Here is a 17,724-nt window from a genome sequence, read left to right on the forward strand (position 1 = left end):
TCATCTACTGCTGAGATCCAAGCCGCTTCCAGATTATGTAACAGGTATTCAGAATGTGGAACTCAACAAATCTCTGGTTTCTCAGGCTGCTTACCCTTGGCTCAGCTGCCTCTGTCACTGAGTCATCAACAGATTTACTCTGAGGAACCCAGTATTCCATTTTGTTTCAGCTCCCACATCAGAACCTAATACTTATTCATGTTCTCTGCATGAGTTTCTTGGGACATTTCTGTTTACCCACAACCTTCCTGCCGCTATTAAATAGGAGGCTATGTGCCAGAGTCAACATTATTCAATTTACATCATCAACATTTGAAAAAGCTTGTTTTCAGTGCTGCTCTGTCCTAGGAACACAGTGGATGCCTGCCTGAGGAAGGAGTTCACATTTCCTTCACCCTCAAGGCCTTTAAATCTAAGTAAGTTTCCTGGTGCCACTTTATACTGATGCTTTAAAAATTTATTTTAAAAATACTTTCCCAGATTCTTATAAAGCAGAAATAAAACTTCAAGTACCCATTTAAAAGTATATTTAGTATTTTTATTTCATCTTTTCAAGGATCATATATTTTCACCTTATTCTTGATCCTAACTCTTTGAGAATCACTGACATGGGAAGATTTTTTTGTTGGCTATTTTTAGATGTCTATAATTCTGCTTTTAAAAATTCAAATAACAAGTAGGCAGAGATCTGCTAAGTGAGCTGCTCTAATCACAAAGCCCCAACATCACTGCTCTGGTCCTGGCTAAGGATTTGTTTTAAGATTTTTGTGGACAGCATTGTTCATCGTTTAGAAACTCTGTATTAGTTTTGTTTTCTTTGTAAGGGGTAAACTTGTAGTGGTTGTTTAATGCTTGGTTATCTCCTTAATGTTTGTAACTATTGTAACAATGGGTAGGATTATAGGTGCATGCAGTATGTCCCAAATCATGTACATGACAGGTTGTCCCCAATTTATGATGGTTTGATTTAAGGATTTTTTTTTTTTTTTTTTTTTTTGACTTTGGGGCAAAAGCAAGAAACATTCAGCAGAAACCATACTTTGAATTTTTGAATTTGGCTTTTGCCTTGGACTAGAGGTGTGTGGTCCAGCCCTCTTTCCTGATGCTGGACACCAGCAGTGGGCTATCAGTCTCCTTTAGCAGCGCCATCTGAAGGATGAACAACTGATACACCTACCGCCATTCTGTACCCAGATGACCATTCTGGGTTTCACTTTCAGTACCGTTTTCATTACATTACATGAGATTTTCAACACTTTATTACAAAATAAGCTTTGTGCTGGATGATTCTGCCCAACTATAGGCTAATGTAAGTGTTCTGAGCACCTGTAAAGTAGATTAGGCTAAGCTCTGATGTTTTGTAGGTGAGATGTATTAAATGCATTTTCAACTTCTGATATCTTCCAGCTGTGTTGGGTTTATCAAGACATAACTCCATCCTAAGTTGGGGAAGATCTGTACTAAAATAATATAACTGAAGAAATATGTGAGCATACAATGATCAGAGCTCAGAATAAAGGTGTCTTGGCCCAATTTTGAAGCAAGAGTCAGAATGCCTCTGATTTACACCCTTAGGGAAGAGAAGTGAAATTGGTGATACTTTTGTTGACGACTATATACATCAGGCCTTTTGCATAGATTATCCCACTAAATCCCAGTGTGGCCATTTGCTAGCTGTGTTATCTTGGGCATGTTACTTAACAATTTTGTGCCTCAATTTCCCTATTTTGTAAAAATAAAACAAAACAAAATCAAGAAGCCAAAAACTCAGACTTATTCCAATTTAATCTTATTAAAGATTACGTGGACCTTGTTAAGCCTAGTGCCTGGCAAAGAATAAACACCATGTGAATGTTCACTATTAACGTACCCACTGATAAAGAAACTGAGGTTCTGGGAGACCGGAGAACTTAGGTTAAAGAACTTGGAAGAGAGTGGACTTGAAGCCCATACACTGTTCTGTATACCACGTAGTTTCTCATTTTAATCTTGGCTCTATTGTTTAGCTATTGTTTAGGTAAGTCACTTCATATTGTGGGGCCTTGATTTCATTGTTTGTAAAACAAAATTTATGGCCCCTTGCAATCCTTATATTCCATAAATGTTATCATAAACTTTGGTGACCTGTGACCACTTGAGGAAAATTTTTTTCTCTGTAGAAATGGGCAGGAACTGAAACAGTTGACCCTCAGCATATAGACATGGTTGTAAAAGGTGGACAATAGTATCACCAGTGGAAGATTCCTCCATGTTGGGGAAAGTTCACCCCCAGCAGTTGTGTTTAAGATGTCTTTGCAGCAGATAGGCTACTCTCCAGGGTTGGGAAAGGAAGAACTTATTCCTTTTGTTACACGTGAATCCAGTAAATAACCTAAATTCATCTGATAACACTAAAATGCAAGATAAATTAATGCGGGGCAAACTCAGGCTTTGGTAAAACAGGAACAATTGAAAAAGGGAACGCTTTTCAGACTTTGGTAGCCATGTGAGTGAGACCGAACACCCACGGCAGTCCTGAAGTTTTCTTAGGCACCCAAGAAAAGAGTTAGGTGGCACCAAAGTTATTTGACACCCTTAATCTGAAAGATGGTAAACACAAGTTCCTTCCAAATGCTGAGTCATGCTTGTGATGACACAGAGAAACACCTAAGACTCCAACTTTCCTGAGATACTGGTCTTTAGTAGATTGTTTGCTGCTGAAATAATTACTTCATGTTTTTAGATTTACTTATGGGGAGTGCTTCCCCTCCTACACCCTCACTAAGTTGTTTTTGGTGTTTTTTTTTTTTTCCCTTTTTTAGCCCTCAACCTGTTTGTTTGGTTTTGTTTCAATTCCATGAGCAAAAAGAAGATGTGGCAAGTATATGTGTGTGTGGGCAAGGTTGTTTTTTTTTTTTTTTTTTTTAACATATATATTGTTGGTGGATCTAATGCAATAATAATTCCTAAATTAATGATTATTCCCCTCCTCCCCACAAAATTATCTTTATAGTAAAAAGAAATTGCTTAAGCATCTTGAAATTTACACTCCTGTCAGATACCCTAATCAGCAACTGAACTTTCAGTGGAATTCTTGTCCTAATAAGTCAGACAAAGGGGCAGACATAGACAGAAAGCTACTTTGGGTACTCACAAATAGTATATTAAGTTTTAAAGCGATATGTATAAGGCTAAAAGGAACAATTTATTTTAATATTGTATTTCGTCTAGAAAATATTGATGGAATAAACAGAGGATAATTTTGGGTTTTGTAAGTTTCTGTGAGTTTTAAAGCAGAGTAGCGTAAACCTTTGCATTTGGAAATTATCTAGTGTTTATCTTTAAAAATGAACAGTGTTTAGCCACTTTTGTCGTGAACAAGTGGATGCCTAATTTATGCTGAATACTTACAAATTACCATGTTTTATGCAGTAATTGGAAGTAACTTTTATAACAATTTTCTATTTTGGGGCACCTGTGTGGCTAGGTTGGTTAAGCGTCTGACTCTTGATTTCTGTTCAGGTCCTGATTTCACAGTTTGTAGGATGGAGCCCCTGCATCGGGCTGTGAGCTGACAGTGCAGAGCCTGCTTGGGATTCTCTCTCCCTCTCTCTGCCCCTCCCCTGCTGACATTAATTTTCTCAAATTAAAAAACATTTAAAAAATAAGTTTTTTTAATTTTAAAATTATTTTTTCAAGGCTGTGGTTGAGATTAGATGTAGTTAGAGGATGGAGATATGGAGCCAGAGGTGGGTTGTTTAGAAAAAGAAGGTCCAGAGTGACCGGTAGGCTCATGATGGTAAGTTTCTTGTCTCTCCTTGCCTAAGCCCTCCCATATCCACCTTTTCCTTTGGTGCTTTTCCTGAAATCCAGCAGATGCCTAGTGTCCTTCTGCTCTTCTCTGGTCGCTCTTGGCCCCAGTTTTGGCAAATGAAATTATGTCCGATGCTTCTGACTTTTCTCAGCTCCTCAAAATCCTCTCCCTTCTCCCCTGTTCTATGCCATCAGTCTGACTTTGGTTTCGGCCATTAGGGATGGCCATGGGTTGAGAACCGAATCCCCACTGGCTTGTTAGCTAGCAAGGTGACCAGGATTTTGTGGGGGGAAATAAACAGTAGACATAATAGAGTCTGGAACAAATCGTTCATCTAAACGTTCATTTCAAATCAGTAAACACTTATCAAACATCTATTGTGTCATAGGCACTGTGGTAGATACCAGGGTACAGAAGGAAATAGGTGGTCTCCATTTTCCAAGAACTGAACCGTTCTGGGAGAATTCGTGGGAAGGAAACACAGGACTGACACTTCAGTTCAACCAGATTATTCCCTTTCTGGGTAACCTGTTGCTTTTCTAGATAAATGATATAGAATTGGGATTTGAACAAAATGTGGAAACAGTGCTTTGTTACAGGGGTTCTCTGTAATACCTGAGGGGAATGTTTAAGCAGTTGTTCACAAGCTTTAGTGTGCAAGAGAATCACTGGAAGAGCTTGTTAAATCAGATAGCTAGGTGCCAGCCCCAGAGTTTAGGGATCAAGTAGTTGGGAGTGAAGCCGAGAATTTGTATTTCCATTAAGTTCTTCGATGCTGCTGCTGGCTCCCACCACTGCCCTTTCAGAGCCAGTTTTAAATGTAAGGATTTCCAGGTTCCATCTACGCTCGGTGTGGGAGTGGGAACCTGGGACTGATCATTTTATACCCGCTTTCCCATTCTAATATGCATCCAAGGTTGAGAACCATTTGGACAGGCTGGTTTCCTGACATTTACTGTGAGCTTGGGACCCAATGAATCTACACATTACTTTATGCCAATTACAATAGTTATGACTTAATTAAATTATGACTTAAAGAAATTAGCAAATGACTTAATAAGTAATTGGCTTTAAAAAACCCAGCACTGCGATTTGGGTTCAAACTAATTTGGCTGCCTTCCTTTGGAAGGTCTTTCCAACCCTCCCCTGGGTATTTTCTAACACCACGGTGGAAACCTTCTTTGCAAAACTCCCAGAGGTTGTTGGAGGAAAGGTCTTAAGGATATGGGGTCCATTTGAGCCCCATGTGCGCCCTCCCTGGGTCCACTTGGCCTTGCTTAGCTCTGGTGGTTCCAAGTAAGCTGGGCATGCTCAGTGGGCAGGGTCGGTTTTAGGGGGTGCATCTGGGAAGCCTGCTGCTCCGCTGCCGGGGCTCTGCGCCTCCCCCCACCTGTATGAGGCCGGGCCTGAGGCGCCTTCGCTCGGCATCCCCCCCTCTCCCACCTCCCGGCGCCCGCCGGGGCTTGGCCTTCCCTGCGGGTTCCTGCGCTGACATTCAGCGGGCAGGTCGGGAGGTCGAAAGCGTGCGGAGGGGGTCCGCGCGAGGGCTTTGGGCTCTGACGGCCGGGTCCCAGGGGTCCGCCCGCTTCCTAGAAGCGTTTCTAGGCCCAGGGAAGCCTTTCTGCCGAGGAGGGGAAGCCAGATCCGGGGGCGGACGACGAGAAATCAGGTAAGCCAGCCCGCCGGCGTGCAGGCGGGCTGGTGTCTCCTCTCTCGCGGGCAGGTGGCCAGGGCCTAGGCAACCGGGCACCTCCCCCACCGTCCCCGGGCCTAGCCCAGCCCAGGCTTTCCAGCCCGCGAGCAAGGCGGGGCGCGGGGCGCAGGGCGGGAGCCGCAGCCCGGGGCGAGGGCCAACGCCTCGGCGCGCCGCCGCCCCGCCCGGCGGGCCCCGCGGCCCCGCCAGGTCACGTTCCTCGGGCGGCGGGGACCTCGGTCGCCCGCCGCCCGCTGGTTCGCGACGCTTCACCCCCTCGCCTCGGCCCCGGCTCCCGCCTCCACTTCCGCGTTTCCCTGCAGGGCCGAGCGGCCCGGGCGGGAGGAATCCGGGCGGGACGCGGCCGCCGCGCCAGCCCCAGGGGAGGGAGGAGGAGCGGCAGCGGGGAGCGGGGGGGGGGGGGGGGGGGCGGGGGGTGGGGAGGAAGTCGCCGGGGAGGCGGGGCTGCGGCGGGTTGCACTGGCCCGGGCTGCCCGGGAGTGACAGCCACGCGCGCCGCGCCGCGAGGATCAGGGCCGAGTCTCTGATTCGGGGGGAGGCAGAGACTCCGCCCCGCCGGGAGGAACTGGGGGCTCCTGCGCTCCCCTCGCGCGACAGGACCGATCTCAGGTGTGTGCTTCCTGGGAGACCCCCTTCCCGCGCCCCCGGGGTCGTGGCTGAGAGCAATCCCGTTCTGACCCGGGCGAGTCCTCTAGGACTCCGGCGTTGGCTGGGGGGTGGGAGAGAGTTTAGGGTTTCTCCCCAGCAACAGAAGGGGGACTCATTCTCGAGTAGGGGTTAGTATTTACATTTTGGCGGACGGCGGGGTGTAATACATTTGGGGCGAGGGTTGGTATCTCATGGAAAGTTTGCGGCAAACTTTTGGCTTGTGGATGCCGCTCTCCTCCTGAGGATTGGCGCTCCCTTCTGAAGCAAGGGAGGAAAAGATTCTAGAAGGGGGGCTGAGGCTCCGTTGAGGACCTTAGCTGCTGGAGTGTGACAGTCTCAGGAGGAAATGGAAAGTGTACACCGATGAGCCTAAAACAGCCCCCTCAGCTTCTCTGAGCAAAAACAGATTTGCAGAGTGCTTTGGCAGAAAGGTAGAGAGAGCCCTGTGAATGCAGTGCTGCTCTCAGCACTTGGTGTCTACGCTGCCTTCTACCTTCTGCATGGGAGCATTCACTTGCTAACAGCCTTCCTTGAGAGTTTCAGAGTAACTTACAACCAAATTCTCACAGCCTTCGTGACATGGGCCAACCCACATTACACATCCCATTATACCTATCGTGAGAGGCAGCGGTAGACACAGCTAACAGTTAATTTGGTCAGCTTATAAATAGTTTTGTATAATTAGGTGAGGGAAGGGAAGGGCGGGGGAGTTACACCATTTGTTGCTTAAAACAAAACTGTTAGAATTTTGCATATGTTTCAAGTTTGATGTGCAGTGTATTTTTGGACTGTGGACGGTAATGGCAATTGCCACACTGGGGCCAGGCCCTTCCTGCCTGCTTCTGACTACTGTGGTCCCTGAGTTATACAGGGACAGCTGGGTGCCATTGCCCAATGGATACCATGTGCAGCCTGGGGAACTTTATGCTGTGGATGTTGAAACGCCTTTGTGTTCCTCGTAAGGACATGTGTCAAGTTACAATACTGTCTTGATTTTTAAAAATCAACTTTTCAAATAAAGCAGTGTTACCTTAGTAAAAACTGGATAAGAGGTGGTGTTTTGAGTTTGACAAACAACATTGTGGGAGCTGTCCATTCTGGTATCTCACACAGTCATTTTGTAAAGAAACTGAGCATTATTAAAGCTATCCTTTGTTTTCCCTCTCTCTGATTTATTTATTTATTTATTTATTTTTTTAATGTTTATTTATTTTTGAGAGACAGAGTGTGAGCAAGGGAGGGGCAGAGAGAGAGGGAGACACAGAATCTGAAGCAGGCTCCAGACTCAGCTGTCAGCACAGAGCCCCATGTGGGGCTCAAACTCACAGACCACGAGATCATGACCTCAGTCGAAGTCTGACACGTTTAACCGACTGAGCCACCCAGGTGCCCCTCCCTCTCTCTGATGTATTAAAAGATGTATTGAGGGCTTAGTAATGGGCAAGAAGGCCGCAGTGTTACCGATTGTCATGGGTTTTATCCCCTCCCCCTTTAGTTCTTGTAACTATTTAATCTCATTATAGCTATTTAAAGAGGTTCGATTATCATTGTAAGTAAATCATATTGGCAAACTATTATAACTCTGAAATTATTCTGTCCGGTTATTTGTTTTCTGTCTCTCATCACGAGAATGCAAATTCCATGAGAAGAGTTGGTCTGCTTCACACAGATTCCTATTTCTAGTGCCTAGAATGGTGACTAACTAGTAACAAGTGCCCAATAAATATTTCCTCAATGAATGACTGAACTGTGGGACAAACTCTAGCTAAGTGTAGTGGGGGGGAAGAAAACAAGACTTCGGCCTTTGGTAACCTGCTCAAACCCACGGAGCCTCAATTGTCTCATTGGCAACAGTGTGGATAATATATGATATAACATATGTAAAATGGCTAGTGATGTACCTGTTAGGGGGTAGACTTCAAAATATTAGCTTCCTTCCTTCTTACACGTTTTTCTTTTTGTATTCAAAAGGGAAAGAATTGGGCAAAGAATAGAAAATTTAGCTCTTGCTGCTTGTGCTTGAATTATCCAGGCATTATCTCCTTTCCTGTGGTGTGGGTGCTTAAGGGGGAAGGTGGTTAGTGGGAATCCCTTATTACAGAAGGAAACAGTTTTCCAGATAAGTATCCAATTTCTCCTCTTTATTTTTGAAATTTTTTTTAAACGTTTATTTATTTTTGAGACAGAGAGAGACAGAGCATGAACGGGGGAGGGGCAGAGAGAGAGGGAGACACAGAATCAGAAGAAGGCTCCAGGCTCTGAGCCATCAGCCCAGAACCCGACGCAGGGCTCGAACTCATGGACCGCGAGATCGTGACCTGAGCTGAATTTGGACGCCCAACCGACTGAGCCACCCAGGCGCCCCTCCTCTTTATTTTTTTAATGTGATGAAGTTTCTGCTTAGGTTTTTCAAAACTTGAGTCTTTCTCCTTGTCAACACCAGAACTCACAAGGGTGTCCCTAAGTGCGGAAACAGCACTTCAGAGAGAACATCGGAAATAAAACACATTTGACCTTGAACAACTTGGGTTTGAACGGTGTATGTCCATTTTTATGCAGATTTTTTCGATAAATACAGTATACTACTGTGAATGGATTTTTTCTGTACGATTTCCTTCTTTGAAAAGTTTATTGATTTTGAGAGCCAGAAAAAGAGTGAGCACACACGCACATGAACGGAGGAGGGGCAGAGAGAGAGAGGGAGAGAGAGAAGGCCAAGCAGGCCGCATGCTCAGCACAGAGCCCAGCATGGGCTCCATCCCACGACCGTGAGATCGTGACCTGAGCCAAAATCAAGTGTCAGAAGGGTCTGATGCTTAACCAGCTGAGCCATCCAGGCATCCCTTTTTTATAATTTTCTTAATAACATTTCTTTTCTTTAGCTTACTTTATTATAAGAATACAGTGTATATTACATATAACATACAAAATATGTGTTTATCAACTCTGTTATCAGTAAAGCTTCTAGTCAACAGTAGGCTATTAATAGTCACGGTTTTGGGAAGTCAGAAGTTACATGTGGATTTTCAATTGTGCAGAGGGTCAGCACCCCTAACTCCTGCATTGTTCAGAGGTCAAATGTACATTTAGCTCTTGACGTCTTGAATGCAGTTTTTTTGTAGGCTTGTGTAGCATTATTACATAGTAGCAAGTGCTAGAAAAAGAAAAACTATGGTTTTCTTGCTTTTGAGAGAGTTTGTTTAACAAGGTAAAGTATATGGATGTAAAACAGTTAAGGACCAGCATAAGATCTCTCATAATCATATACCCATTGAGAGAATGTTGGCTTTAACTGAGTGGTTATGGAGGGGAGATATTAATGTGGCTCAAATAGTTGAGACAGTTTGTGGTGAAGAGAATGTCACTTTAGCTACAGAGAGACCTCAAGTTTCCTGCAGATTACAGCAAAAAAGAGGTCAGCATTGTATCATGAATGTTTGCTATTTTGTATTTCAGCATATTGAAAAAGCCAGCACAACCCTAAGCTTTCAAAAATGAACTTTCTGTGGAAAAGTATTAAAAGCCCACAGTAACATTCTGTATGTGCACTAAATAACACTTTTCACTATATCTCTGAAGTTTTAAAGCCTAGGATTGGAGTTAAGAATTGTAACTCACCATTCTTGCCACTTTTAACCCACTTGCATAAAAATGTATCACATGGCCTGCCTGTTACTCTTTCCAGTTGTATATAATGGGATATATTTTTTATCTGATGTTTCCAGAGAAAATTACTGCTCATGAGTTGTGGGATCTCCACAACTGGCTAATTTCAGGATTGTTGTTTAATGAGATAGGGAAGGACTGAATGGAACTAGACTAAGAAGAAGAAGAAGATGATGATGACGATTTAATGTTTTTTATTTAATTTTGAGAGACAGAGAAAGACTGAGTGTGAGCGGGGGAGGGGCAGACAGCGAGGGAGACAGAAACCAAAGCAGGCTCCAAGCTCTGAGCTGCCAGCACAGAGCCCGATGCAGGGCTTGGACTCATGAATCTTGAGATCATGACCTGAACTTGAGCCGAAGTCGGACTCTAAACCGACTGAGCCATCAAAATTCATCACCTTTGAGGTAAGAAGAAAACTCAGAGGTTGTGTTCTAGAGGAAGAAGCAGCTAATAAAGGGCATGGTGTACATTTCCTTGTTGACATGATGGGGGAAAGAAAAGGAGGAGGGAGAGATGATCATATTCAACTTCAGTGAGAAAGACCAGGGCTAAGGCAAGCCAAGACATCTCTAGCAACTTCAGAGTAGACCTCTTCCTGTATTATCTGACCAGGGATTGATCTCCGGAACTTTTCAGGAAAAGGAAAGGCGGCAGCCGATGGTTTGAATACCTGAGGATGTTTAGGTAATGATTGTGGTCAGAGTTTGTCCAGAACTCTGATTCTGTGTCCTGACATGAATGAGACCATGTTTTTTGTTTTTTACGGTTTTTTTTTTTTTTTTTTGGTTTGTTTGTTTTTTTCTTGTTTTCCAGGATTTTCATCTTTTGTTGCGAGTTCCTACTGCCTCTTTGGGTTAAATATTTCTTCCTAGATCATATCTGTGCTCTTGTTTCCCATTTTTCAGCTGAATTTTTTATGTTGGTTCTTTCAAAATCAGATTTCTGACTTATGCATCAGACAAAAAATGGTTTCCAATTTTAATTAGGTCAAGCTGGCATTTGGTCAGTTCACTAAAATTAGTAGGAGAAAACTAATTAATGGAAAATGTTTCCCCCCTTCCTAAAAATTTATTGTGATGTATGTATTAACAAAATTTTAAATCATTATTTGGGAACATTTATTTATTTTTCGGGCAAAATGAAATTATTACTGATTTACTTTATTTTTTCATAGTGAGATCTGTTAAAGTGTGGGTGCTTTTTAAACAATGACTTAAATTTAGATTGTTCAAGCTTCATATTCTTTAGTGTTATGTCCTCTGTGGAAGCTCATATTTGATTGCCCACTTATATCCTACTATAAAAAGGTTTTATAATATAGAGAGGGAAACAAACCCCACAAACTATAACAGAGAAGTTGTTTTCTGAAATGGATTTTCTAGAATTTGCTACTATCAAACGAGATGGCCTCCCAGTATGACTTGGTGACTTATGCTTAGAGAGCTTTATTACTTACCTTGTATCCACAAGTGGCTGCTAAGGCCAGATGGTTATATGAAGATGAACAAAAGTTTCTGTTCAAAGTAAACATTTTAGGAAATTTTTAGCTAAGATTTTATACCACTAGTATTTTAATAAGACACAACACACTTCTAAATGTATTTGATAAGTGATGAAAATAATATAGCTTAGGGTATTAGGTTCCTAGAAGCCATTTTCCTTTTATTTAAACTGGATAAAGAAAGGATGTTTGTTTCATTGTGGTAATGTCAAAACTGTTTGGATCATATCACTTTCTGCTCTACTCTTCCATGGGTTATTCTGACTTATTGGATCAAATTCCAAATATTTGTCTTTGAATTCATAGATCTCTCTAAACGTGTTCCAATATTAAGGTTGTATCCTTACCTTCCCTCTGATCCAGCCACTATGGACTCCTTGGAATTGCCTAAATCTGTCCTACTTCCATTGCTGCCTCCATTTGAATGCTCTTCTCTGTACTTCACCGTTTTGAAATCTTACCAACCCTTGAATGTCCTGACCATTGGCTACCAGGTTCATGGTGCTTTCCCTCACTGCCCCAGTCAGAAGTGTTTTGTACATTTCCTAATCCTGCAACTACTTTTTTTTTTTTTTATGCCACTGTTAAGTCTTCCGTTTTCTCCTGTATTAGCTAATGATTTGAAAACGTATCATTACCTTTTCTGCAGATCTTGCAGACCAAGGACTGGATCTTACACAATTTTATAGACTTCATAGGCCCAGCCCCAGTACCTTGCACGTGGGGAATGCCTAGTAAATAGTTGTTAAATAAGTGATTGCCTTATATAATGCACTTATCCTTTAGTTACTCAGGAAACATGTGATAGAAATGAGTTGGGTATGATTGGACAGAAGATAACACAGGTAGGTGCAGTTCAGGTAATCAGTTAAACTAGATAGTTTCAACTTTCTCTTCTTCAGGCCTCCTATTTTTTCTTTACACATTTGGCACTTAAAAAAAAATTTTTTTTTAATGTTTTTATTTATTTTTGAGACAGAGAGAAACAGAGCATGAGCAGGGGAGGGGCAGAGAGACAGGGAGACACAGAATCCGAAGCAGGCTCCAGGCTCTGAGCTGTCAGCACAGAGCCCGATGCGGGGCTGAAACTCACAGACTGTGAGATCATGACCTGAGCTGAAGTCGGACGCTCAACTGACTGAGCCACCCAGGTGCCCCGGCACTTTTGATATCCCAAAATACTGTATTTAGGAGGAGGAAAGGAAATCACTCTAGGTGAACCAACGTTATAAAAACAATCCCTGAGGAAAACAAGTGGAGGAATCTGCAAAGGAGGTCATTTAGTATCCACTGAGGGCTCTCTTCTTTTCATCAATCTCTCCCTAATCTCCCACCTGCTCACCTCATCTAGTCTCTTAAAAAAGAAGCTGGAAAATTAATTTATAAAAAGATGATTGATAAAATTAATTTGTCACCTTATCAAAAGTCTCTGGATTCTAAAGAGACAAAACATTGAGTACCATTTATGTAAGCTAGGGGAAGGAATCTTTGGGGAGCGTGGTTTACCTGAGCATCCCTGAAATCATTGTATAGCCACTTCAGTGTGGCTTTGGTCAGTTTCTGCCGCCTTCAGTTTCTTTCTCTATAAAAGGAGGTGGGCTGCATGAATTTAAAGCCCATAACAGCATAAAGTATCTTAGTACTCTTCTAAGGTGAGGCCAGTCTTGGCTAGTGGATGCTGTTCACTGCTGGACCCTTGACCTAACTTTTGCTCTTCTCCAAATTTGGGATCTCCTTACTCCCAGCCTCTCCCGCTGTATTTGTTTTGACCTCCAATGTAGCACTCACATGTGGAGGATGCTGCCCTCTTTGCATCCTGGCCCCTGACTTACCCTCATAGGATTTGTTGCAACACATGTACTTTTACTTCCTTCTTCCATCATGTTTGCTAGTGTTAACCCCTTTCCCTCCTCCTAATGCACCATTAAGTGGCTGGGATATTTATCTAAAAAAACATAGATTTATGGAATTGTAAAATAGGAAAAGGTTTAGAGGTAACCCAACTCTGTCTTTTTATTATGAATAATAAATAGTAATGTTAGGTATCATTTATTGAGCAATCACCATTTTCTAGGTTCTGTTCTAAGCACTTTGCTTACATTATTTCATATAGCAACAGCAAATTCTTTTAGATCAGTGATGAAACACAGTTCCAGAGAACTTCAGTGACCCACCCAAAGCCACAGTTTTCTGGCATGACCGAAACTCCCTTGAAAACTGTGCAAAGAAATAATGAACCCAGGGATAATCCTTCTGGTATTTCTGTAATGTATTTCCTGCTTTTGGCTACTTTGGATTCTGCTGCTTGACTCATTGAACTTTGCCTTTTAACACTTTCCACTTCCTAATATTTTACCCTGTGGTTCAGCAGTTTTCACCAGTGATGCTGAACTTGTTCAAACATTGAAGGCATAGCATCATATGCCTGCCTAAAGTAATATTCCTCTTGATCTGATTTCTAGGAACCCATGACATTGTTAAAATCTTCTTAGTGTTAATGGATGTGGAAACAGCCTGCAACTTGGTGCTCCTCTGCTTTTCCCACTCCTGCATCTGGGTTTGTGAATGCTACTGGGAAAATGAACGCAGTCATGCAAATTGGAGGTCCATACAAACTCACATTCTCCAGTTTTTGCCATGAGGCAAGTTCTTTTACCTGTTTTTAGACCACATCTTTTCCCATTTCCTGCCATGGTTTTACCAAACTTCAGCATCTTCTTTGAGCCTTTTACCCGACCTGTGCATTTCTTTATCAGATGATTGTTGGTGGTTAGGGGCAAACTAAACTGTTGGAAGGATCTGAAAGTAGATAAAAACACAAGCACAACAGATGTTTGTTTCTTGATCATATCATAGTCTTGATCCGTGAATGGCTTTCCTCCACTTGATTGTTTAGACACCACACCCTGGAATCTTTCGTTGTGTGACTGCCATTCCTTAGGGCTTTGTTTTCAACTGTATCCATTTAGTGGAAGGAGAAAGAGAAGAAGCATATCCACTTTCTAAACACTTAGTCTCGTAATGAATATGTCACTTCCCCTCACATACCATTGGCCAGAAATCAGGTGCACGGTCACACCAGCAAAGGGAGATTGGCAAATGTAGTCTAGCTGGGAGCAGAAGAGATTGTGGGCTTTTTGTGAAGTAAGCTGTTTCCTTCACAGTGCTTTGCATCCTATTATACTGAGAAAGCAGAAATATCATGTCAACTCATAATATTTCAGTCTCTCTTCCACATCTTCCCTGTAACTGAATCCATCGACTCCATCATTAACTACCAAGTCAGAGGTAGAGTTATTCAAAGTGGGTTCTTTCGCCAATACTCAGATCCCCCGTCCCTTTCACTACCTTCCTCTATAAAATTTGTCCCTGTTCATCTATATTTTAAATATTTACAAGATGGGGCGCCTGGGCGGCTCAGTCAGTTGGGCGTCCGACTTCGGCTCAGGTCATGATCTCGCGGTCTGTGGGTTTGAGCCCGCGTCGGGCTCTGTGCTGACAGCTCAGAGCCTGGAAACTTCTTTGGATTCTGTGTTTTTCTTTCTGTCTTTGCCCCTCCCCAACTGATGCTCTGTCTGTCTGTCTCTCTCTCTCTGTCAAAAATAAACATTAAATTTTTTTAAAATATTTGCAAGAATACTCAAGATTCTCCCATCACAAAAACAATTAAGACTAAAACCCAAAACTGTTCCTTTACCCTGTGCTCCCCTCTAGCTACATGCTCACTTTCTCTTTCAAGCTGTTTTTCCCAACACTATTTTGTATATGTTGTTTTTCTATCTCTTCACCTTCCATTCACTCCACAGCTGTTGGAAGTTTGGCTTCTACCTTAGATGAATCTGCTATTGTATGATTATTGGTGTCCCTCTTACTAGCAAATCAACGGGACCTCATTACTTGAAATGTCTGTGATTCTGCTCATTCTCTCCTTTGTGAAGTTGAATTTTGTCTAGGCTACTATGACAACTTGTTTTTCTTTTGGACGTCTCCTTGTTGATCTCTTTCCAGGTTCTTCCCCTTGACATTGGAGTTTCTAGGGCCTGTCCTCACTTGTAGAAGCTCCCGGAACCACCACATTCATCCATATCCCTGATTTTAGTAATTCTTAAATCAACATCTCCAACCAAGCCTCTTCCCTAGATTTAGACTCTAGACATTTCCACTTGGATGCTGCACAGTCAAGCTAGGACTCATCATCTCCCCCCACCTTCATCCTAATGCTGTTTCTCCTCTCATTGAAGAGTACTGCCATCCCTTCTCCCCTCCATATCATCCATTCATTTGTTAAATGTACCCCTCACCTACCACATGCCAGGCATTTTCCCACAAGTTGAGATTACAGTGGCGTACAAAACAGGTACGATCTCTGCTTTGTAGAGTTTCATTTTAGGGTGGGGAGAAGAAGATAATAACGATTAAATATAGAAGAGACGTATGAGATGATGTGAGCTATGTGATTGTTTTGAATTTGGATGGCTTGGGAAGGCCTCTCTGAGGAGCTGACATTTGAGCTGGCTCCTGAATGACCAGAAGGAGTTAGCCGTGCAAAGATGAGGCACAGAGCATGCCAGGCTGAGAAGACAGCTGGTGCCCAAACTCTAATTGGATTCTTGATGAATCTGATGGCAGAAGAAGGTAAATAAACCTGAACTGTAATGGGTGAGAGTGAGAGGCGGCAGTACGAGTTACCTGTGGCTACTGTTACAAATTATAGCAAATTCATTGGCTAAAAACAACAGAAAATAGATTTTCAGGAGGCCGGAAGTTCAGAATCAGTATCGCCAGTCTGAAATCAGAGTGTTGGCAGGTTGTGCTCTCTTACAAGTTTCCAGGGGACAGTCTGTTCTTTTCCTCTGGGACGGTGGCTGTAGGCATTCATTCGCTTGTGGCTGTATCACTGCAATCTCTGCTTCTAGGGTCACATTGCATTCTCTTCTCCCATGTACCTCACATTTCCCTTTGCTTCCTTCTCTCTCTCTCTCTCTTTTAAATAATGTTTATTTATTTTTGAGAGGGAGAGACAGAGACAGAGTGAGAGCAGGGCAGTGGCAGAGAGAGAGGGATACACAGAATCTGAAGCAGGCTCCAGGTTCCGAGCCCAATGCAGGGCTCGAACCCACTGAGTGCGAGCGTTGGAGGCTTAACCAGCTGAGCCACCCAAGTGCTCCCCCTTTGCTATCCTCTTATAAAGGTATATATGTCTGCATTTGGGATCTACCCTCATAATTCAGGATAATTTCACTATCTCAAGATCCTTTGTTGTTATTATTTTTTTTTTAATTTTTTATTTAAGAAGTAACACAGACTTAGTTTAGAGAAATTGCAAAATAACTAAAAATTACAAAGGAAAAAATATAAATCTCTGCCATTCCACAATTCAGAGATAAATACTCACTAGTAACATTTTTTTTTTTTTTTTTAGTTTTGCCTTTTTAACTTCCAAGACACTTTTTAAAAAAAAAAATATGAAATTTATTGTCAGATTGGTTTCCATACAACACCCAGTGCTCATCCCAACAGGTGCTTTCCTCAATGCCCATCACCCACTTTCCCCTCCCTCCCACCCTCACTAGTAATATTTTATAGTATTTTCTTATACACACATAATGGGTTATGGTTTGTGTATAATTTTGTAGCCTGCTTAAGAATTTGTTATGAAAAATTTCAAGCATATTTTGAAACAGATATTTAGAGATAAAAATAGTAAGATGAACTCCCACATATGCATCACCTTGATTAAATATCAAAAATTTGCTACCTTTGTTTCGTCCTATCCCGCTTGTTTTTCTTTTTCTTTGCCATAGGACTCCAAGACAAATCCTAAACATCACGTTATTTTTACCCTCATTGAGGTCACTATGCCTCTCTAACTATATAGATATTTTCTTACTACTACTCACAATGCCATTATTATAGCTAATGAAATTCACAGTAATCCTTCAATATCTAAAACTGATTCAAATAGAGATTTCCCTCATTAGTCTGTTTTTTTGCATGTAATGTTTGGGGAAACAGTTAATCTATAAAATAATTATTTTACCTGTATAATGTTTGAGTCTTTCATTTGGTCACATTTGTAGTCTTTTTTGTTGTGGTTGTTGTTGTATAAGATAACACTCCTACGTTCCAGGGTCTGAGATATGGATAGGTTTTGGGCACCACTATTCAACCTACCATAGTATCCAAAGAGCATCTTTAAAAAGTAACCAAGGGTCAGGTCTCATAGGGCTTTAGAAGCCAGGATAAGACATTTAGATTTTATTCTGTGGTGAGATAAGTCATTGAGAGGTCATGTGCTGATAAATGAAATAATGTGGTTTTGCTATAAAGCACTGTCTGTCAACTCCCCCCCTCCCCATTATATCTCTCCAAGAAGAAAAAATAAATTGAAATTAATTA

At 42.2% G+C, this 17,724-nt stretch overlaps 1 protein-coding gene across 4 annotated transcripts in view; it reads left to right on the plus strand.

The window, feature by feature from the left end:
* The first annotated feature begins 226 nt into the window (after window positions 1-226).
* The window catches only part of GPD2 (glycerol-3-phosphate dehydrogenase 2), a 146,086-nt gene continuing 128,588 nt past the window's right edge, over window positions 227-17,724 (plus strand). For 2 of the 4 annotated variants that reach the window (XM_015076750.3, XM_053215093.1), the window contains exon 1: window positions 5,976-6,116. The gene's annotated coding sequence lies outside the window, so the exon portion shown is untranslated. Of the gene's footprint in view, window positions 417-5,072; window positions 5,463-5,975; window positions 6,117-17,724 lie in introns of those variants that run through there. The other 2 variants (XM_053215092.1, XM_027055731.2) reach the window with 2 other exon arrangements.

This window comes from Acinonyx jubatus, chromosome C1 (genome assembly GCF_027475565.1).
Source record: "Acinonyx jubatus isolate Ajub_Pintada_27869175 chromosome C1, VMU_Ajub_asm_v1.0, whole genome shotgun sequence".
NCBI classification, from domain to species: Eukaryota; Metazoa; Chordata; class Mammalia; order Carnivora; family Felidae; genus Acinonyx; species Acinonyx jubatus.